Source organism: Vicia villosa, linkage group LG6 (assembly GCF_029867415.1).
Source record: "Vicia villosa cultivar HV-30 ecotype Madison, WI linkage group LG6, Vvil1.0, whole genome shotgun sequence".
NCBI classification, from domain to species: Eukaryota; Viridiplantae; Streptophyta; class Magnoliopsida; order Fabales; family Fabaceae; genus Vicia; species Vicia villosa.
The window spans coordinates 16,236,193-16,244,034 of record NC_081185.1 but is presented as its reverse complement, the minus strand read 5'-3'; positions in this window follow the sequence as shown (position 1 = coordinate 16,244,034).

The window sequence follows — 7,842 nt, the reverse complement described above, 5'->3', positions numbered from 1 at the left end:
AAATCAAACCTACTGCCTCCAACGGACATCACTTTATCCTGGTCGCTATTGACTACTTCACAAAGTGGGTAGAAGCAGCTTCATTTGCTTCTGTCACCAAAAATGTGGTGGCCCGGTTCATCAAAAACAATCTCATTTGTCGGTATGGCATCCCTGAACGGATTATCACGGACAATGGCACAAATCTAAACAACAGAATGATTACTGAACTTTGCACACAGTTCAAGATCAAACATCATAATTCTTCTCCATATCGACCAAAGATGAACGGCGCGGTGGAAGCTGCCAACAAGAACATCAAGAAAATCATACAAAAAATGACAGTAACCTACAAAGACTGGCATGAGATGTTACCTTTTGCTCTTCATGGTTATCGCACATCTGCGCATACTTCAACAGGGGCAACTCCATTTTCCTTAGTCTATGGTATGGAGGCAGTTCTTCCAATTGAAATTCAGATTCCTTCCCTAAGGATTATGAAAGAAGCCAATCTAGACGAAGACGATTGGATTCAAACACGGTTGGACCAGATAAACTTGATTGATGAGAAAAGGCTCGCAGCTATTTGTCATGGTCAGCTATACCAAAAGCGCATGATCAAAGCCTTCAACAAAAAAGTCAAAAGTCAAGCATACCAAACTGGTGGCTTGGTTGTCAAACGCATCATCTTACCACAAGGTGATCCCAGAGGCAAATGGACTCCCACCTACGAGGGACCATTCATAATCAAGAAAATATTCTCCGGCGGCGCCATGTTGCTTACCACCATGGATGGCGAGGATTTCCCACATCCTGTGAACGCTGACATAGTCAAAAAATACTACTCTTAAAAAAAAAAAAAAAACAGCTCGCTAAGTTGAAAACCTGAAAGGGCAACTTAGGCAAAAAATGAGCGTCTCGGTGGATTGAAAACCCGAAAGGGCGGTCCAGGCAAAAATTAGAGACTAAACAAATACTATCCCGGTAGGCTGAAAACCTGAAAGGGCGGCCTAGGCAAAAGTTAGGGAATGAAGCATACAACTATGTTCCGTTCAGCTGCCTACTCACCATCAAGATTCAACACCTCAAAGACACCGATCAGTCTAATCACTTTCTTCCAACAAGTGAGGGATGAGATGCTCGAAGACAGATTGGCAATAGCAGAGTTGAAACTTGACTGGATCATTTTCACATAGCTATTTATCTTCATAAATATTTTTCAAAACTTTCTGACAGTTTCCTACTTCTAGGATTGTTGTCTCCCTGTGCTAACCCGCCTATCATGGCTCTTTTTTCAAAAATCAATGCAGCTTAGGCTCAAAAATCACTATTTTCACTTTTTCTGTTTTAAATACGTAAGCGTCCCAATGATAATTTTGAATGAACATATTGCATTTGAATATGATTGATGTTTACCAGGAAAAACAGGAATAGCATTCAGGAAATGTCCCAGCCAGCTGGACATCATTCCATCAGAAGAAAATCCCCAAGGGAAGCGCATTTCTCAGCAAATTCCTCAAAAAGATTTTCTCTTCAAAAGAAGTCTTATTCCCCAGCAGGGTTGTTCCAGATTACTATCTTCAGAAGGTGTGATCCCCGCACCCGGACTTGGTCAGATAGTGCATCGGAGGATTATGCATCTTCCTCATTCCCATTTGAAAGGGCATCAGAACTTCCAGTTACCTTCGATTCCCCAAACAGTAGTCAAAGATCCTTCAACGGGATACTCGGGTTCTCAAGGAATTTCCCCAGACGAGGGTACTCAAGCAAGACAAAAGATCATCAACGATCACAATACATTCATGTCCAGCTGACTAGTGGGAATTTATTTTTCCAATTAGAAGCTTGACATCACATTCACATATTCATATTCATACATCATACATCATACATCATGCATTATGCGCATGTTCATGCGCATATTCATACACAACATCACATGCATATTTCTCCGGGAATATCTCACATTTACATGCATCATAAACATTGCATATCACTAACTTGATTTTTCAGGTAGGCAGATATCTTCAACAAAGATGTTCTCAATCACATGCCGTGTTCACCTGAATTCCATGAACGGTTCTCTCAGATATAATCAAGCCGAAGATTCATTCTGATCACTTACCAACTCAAAAACAAGCATCACAGATCAAAGTCGATACCTCAGATGGTTCCAAAACGATCTAGCATCACAGATCTAAAGCGATACCTCAGACGGTTCCAGAACGATCTAGCATCACAGATCTAAAGCGATACCTCAGACGGTTCCAGAACGATCTAACATCACAGATCTAAAGCGATACCTCAGACGGTTCCAGAACGATCTAACGTTGCAGATCTAAAGCGATACCTCAGGCGGTTCCAAAACGATCTAACATTGCAGATCTAAAGCAATACCTCAGACGGTTCCACAATGATCAACTTCCAAAATCTAAATCGGAAAAACTTTGGACAAGTTCCGTAACGATTATCTTCCAAGACTTAAAGCGGTAACCTTGGACGGTTCCGAAACAGTCAACACAAAGACTTTCAAATCCTTCATCAAGATATAATCAATGGATTCATTCTGATGAACAAACCCTCAACCCATTTACCAGGTGGCATCTGAAAGCCCATCTCAGGTAATGTTTCAATCTGCCAACAACATTTCGCAGACGACATTCAAATGCAACTTCCAACATCTCTTCTGATCAAGGTAAGTGCAAATTTTCAGGGCATCTAAATATTCAATCATCTTCTACCTTCAGATTTCAGACAATCTATTCAGGTTTAAGAAGATTGAATAGGGGCAACTGTTATACCCCAAAATTTGCCCACATATTTTTCAAGAAAACTCCAATCTGAAAATTAAGGGTCTCATATAATCATGGATTTTTATTTCAACAAATATCCTGACATATGAAATACTTAGTTTTTAGAATTTTTCTTATACAGTAATTTGGCTTGCAGTTGAATTTATTCTTACGCAAACACCAAATACTGTTTATTACTTCACACATGCTATTTATTTATTTACAGATAAATGGTACTGACACAATTGGTACAGAGTTAAATCTTTTTGCAGGCGCAGAATCAGGAAACTCAGACTATACTGGTAACAAGTAGATTATTATTATCTTTTGTTTCCCACTAATTTTTGTACTATACTCCAATATTTGCAAAAATCTTTTCAAATCTCTTTTTTTCAAAAATCAAATCTCTCTTTTTTCCAACACTATCATACACTTTCTTTCAAATCTTACTTCCACTCAAATTTTCCTTTTGTACGGAATCACATCATTCCCCAACGTCTCTTTCCTTCTTTCCATTCTATAAATACCTCTCATTTTCTTCCATAAAATCTCACATCAAATTCCAACTCATCTTTCAAATTCCTACCTCATATCTATTTTCTCTTCTTCCCTAACAAGAATGGCAAAGTGGATAGAGACACTGTTTCTTACAGTCATCACCATTGCTACGGTGATCATGACTTTCTTCTGCCTACATAGTCCTGAAGAGTGTGGACCTGCAATGGTTGCACTCCCAATCATCTACATGTTATTGTTCATAGCATGGGTCATTAATCGTCATTCTTAAAATTTGCCGTATTTCCTATTTCTTAAATGTACCGTTTATTCGTCGTACTGTTCAATATAGTATTTGTACTGTCAGTATTAAATGTTGTACTATTTGTCATAATATTGCTTAATTACTAAGATAATATTTTGTGTGTTTTCTGCCAGTCAAATATTCCTATTTCTGTGCATTAAATGATTTTCAGGGTTATTATCGGTAATTTTGCCCGCATACCGTAAATATTAGTTATTTATTATGTCTATGTTTTTTTTAACAAGTCATGTAAATAAACTTTCATTTTTCACATAAAACAAAAACAAAAATAACAAAAAAAGAAAATTAACTTTGACTGTTGATTTTTCACTCTAACTGCTACGTCAATATCTGAACAGTCAGTTGACAGCCAAACTGCTGGCAGTACAATTCTCAGTGTTTTGTACCATCAATTAAATCAATCTTTCACAATTCAAAATTCCAAGATTTTTGTTCTAGAAGTCTTCTGAATATCACGCGATTAGCAGAGACTCAACACTGCACAAAAATCAGGTACGCTTAACTGTCTCCTACATAAACAGTCCCTAATCAGGGTTTTTCTTGTTTTTACAGGAGCAACAAGTTTTTGAGACCTCAAATGGATTCCATACACATCCATATATCTCAAAGTACCATCATACAAATTTTCAAACTTCAATTCACTCAGACGCACCGTCAGCAGCTCAAACAGTCAACAGACGACCCGTTTGACCAAAAAAGTCAACAGACAGTCAAAAATGAAATTTTTTGTCAAAGTCCATATTTTGTCAAAGGATTCATCATTTGATCATTGGATGATCATAATTCATCAAGGAAAGATAAAAAATCAACAAAACCCTAAGATTCAAAATTAGGGTTTTTGCCTGAAAAGTCAACTCAACTTTGACTGATCATAACTCTCTCATCCTTCATCCAAAAAATTCAAACCAAAGCTTGTTTTGAAGGAAATTCAATTATCTTTCAAATGCCATTGATCCCATGGTCATTGGATTCACCATTTGAAAAATATGATCAAAGACATTACAGGTCATTTTCAAAGTCAACAAAAAGACACTTTTTTCAAAAGGACACACAAGGAGCTTCAAAAATCATTTTGACATGAGACCAAAGGCATTGGTTAGAGGACTCTTTGAGGTTTCCAAAAAGTGCAAGATCTCCTTCATATGACAAAAATTGAAGGATTTACACCTTGTTGAAGTTGGCTAAATTTTGGGAAAATACATGAAATCAACATTGTCCAAAATTGCATTTTTTCCAAATGGGGCCAAGTTTTCAGCATTCAAACATCATTTCCATGTTATTATGGGCCTTCCACGACCAAGACTAAGCCCATACCTTTTTTTATCCATTTTTGCATGATTTTATCTTATTTTAAGATTAAAATTAAAAGGAAAATGCATGGATAATGGTTAGCTTACAAATCAAGCATGACTCACCTCAAAGAATCTTCATCTTTCTGCAGAGAATTGAAGGGCAAGGCAGGTGCATTGAAGGCAAGATGACTTGGTCAAGAATTCAAGGTTTTTAATATTAAAAAACCAAAGTTTCAACAAAGGCAACTAAAGACACTTCTTAGCTTCAATTGTAAGCACTCAATGCTTATAAATAAGCTATCATAGTTCAGTAACAGAAGGGAGGAGAGTTCAGAAGCATACATAAGCTCATAACACTTGTAATCACTTGAAAAAAATTAAAAGAAAACTCAAATTCGAATTTGTAATTTCAGTCCATTTCAATACAAACTAAGCATTCATACACCTTCCTTGAACATCACTGAAACTATCTCAATCAATTACAAGCCTTGAAGCTCACTGAATCGAGCTACACAGGTCAAAATTTGTTCAAACTAAAATCAATTCGTATCTGGTTATTCACACATGTTTAACAAGATGTAGACATACTATTGAGTTTGGTTTGAGGTGTAGATCATTTCTGGAAACTTAATTGAAGTTTGGACACGTACAAACGAAATCACCATTTTAGGGTTCATAGCTTCAAAATTAGGGCTTTCCAAATTAGGCAAAATTAGAGATTCTAAATAGTACCATTAGATTCGTACGGACAAAACGAGTTGAATGGTACCATCGCGCCAAACTTATTTGCTTGTTTACCCCTATTCGTTATTTTGCAGAATTAGGGCTCACTTACAATAGCGCTTTTTTACAAAAGCGCTGTAAAAGGCCTTGTCTGAAGGTTGAAGACGATGAGGTGTCTCCCCCTCATTGGTCCAGAAGCGCGCGCGTGTTTTTTAAACTTTCCACTAATCCAGTGTTTTGCAGGTGTAACGTATCCCACGTGCCTCACCATCTGGACCACCTGATTTCATTTAATGACTCATTCAACGTGCCAGATCAAACAATCCTTATCATGCACTCTCCAGCCTACCACACAGGATCAGTATCCTTTTATTTCTATTTTATTTTCTATTTTATTTTAATTTCTTTGTTAAATTAATTAAAAATAGTTTTAAAAATCCAAAAAATACACAAAAAATATTTTTAGACTTCTAAAATAATATATTATTTTCTGAAATAAAAATATTTTATTTTTCTTCATAATTTCAATATTTTGCATAATTAATTAGTATATATTTATATATTTTCTTTTTAATTATTCTAACCAATCAAAAAATCATAAAAAAAATTGTTCTTTATGTTAAATATTGTTTATATATTATAAACTAATTTTGTACATATTTTGAATAATTTTCTTTTTAAGTTTTAATTATTTGTATAATTATTTGCATAATTATGTATTAATTAGCTTAATCAATTCCCAATCAATTTCAAAAATTCCAAAAAAAATTAGTTTTGTTTTAAAATTAATTAACAAATATTTTGTACATATTTTAAACTTAATTTCTAGGTTTAAATCTATTTTCATCTTTTTTCTTCATTTTAATTTAATTAATCATGCATTAATTATAATTAAAATCAATCATAAAAATCCAAAAAACATGCCTTTTATTTTCTTGCAATTTAAATTCCTAGATAAATGTATAGGATGTCAAATTCATGTAAATAGGCTAGTTTACATTTCCTGCATAATCGATGTAATAGCGTAGATTTACTTTCCGCACTTTACATTTCCGCATTTTAATTTCCAGCATACATATAAACTGCGTGTATGTCAAAGATAAAATTGAACCGTTAGATCACTAACTTCAAAGATAAATATCTGAATCCAATCACAATCACACTTGCACCTCTTAAGGTAATCCCTTCTCATTCCTTTCAAAATCAAAGTCAAAATTCCACTGTTTTGAGTACAAAATCGAACCTTGCTTTTATATCCGGTGAAAGGATAGATTTTTAAAGGAAATAGGATAAAGACCTTACAACTCAGGGTAGACCTCCTAGTTTGCTTGCTCAAATCAAAACAAACAAAATTCTCATACACTGTTGATTTTTCAAAACTTTCAAAAAAAGACAATACTTTGTATACATCCAAACACGGGTTATTACAAAGTTAACGTTCTTTTCAAAACATCTTTCGAAAGACAAACAAGCATTTTGTATACATCCACACACGGATCATTACAAAATTCAATTTACAAAAGTATTTGAAACCACATATGAGCAATTTCAGAGCAATTGAAAAGTGATCGAAAAACAAGTGAGCTAAGCAAACTTAAGAGCCCATGGATAACCATGGATACAAAGGGTGCTAACACCTTCCCTTTGTATAACCTACCCCCTTACCCAGAATTTCTTAAAGGTCTTTTTTCTGTTTCTTTTATAAACCTTTCCTTAATTGGATAAAATAAAAGGTCGGTGGCGACTCTGTGAATTTTCAAAAATGCGAAAGCATTAAGCGACAAAAAAGAGTCAGTTCACGTATCTCTACAGAACAGAGGTATGGCCCGGTATTAAAAAAAATCGGAGGTCCACAGACATGCTCAATATTGAATGAACAAAGCAATGTCACAGAAAAACTATCTAAAGTCTGAAGAACTATCTAATCAAGCAATGTCACAGAAAAAGAAAAACAAGTTCACACAAACAAAATTCATTTCAAACAAAATCAAGCAATAGTATAAACCCTAATTCTTCCTTACCAATGTCGTCACTGTGAAATGGTTTCCTCTCAGTTTCAGTGAGAAGATGAGCGGTGCAGTGTTGGAGAAGAAGAGAGCGAATAGAGGCGAAGAAGAGAGCGAAGCCCTTTTCAGTCGTCACAGAAGCGAAGCGAAGTTGAGCGAATGAGAAAGGATTCACAGAAGCAACGCGATACACTTCCTGAAATCAAACTTCGCTAAGACCCGAAATCACA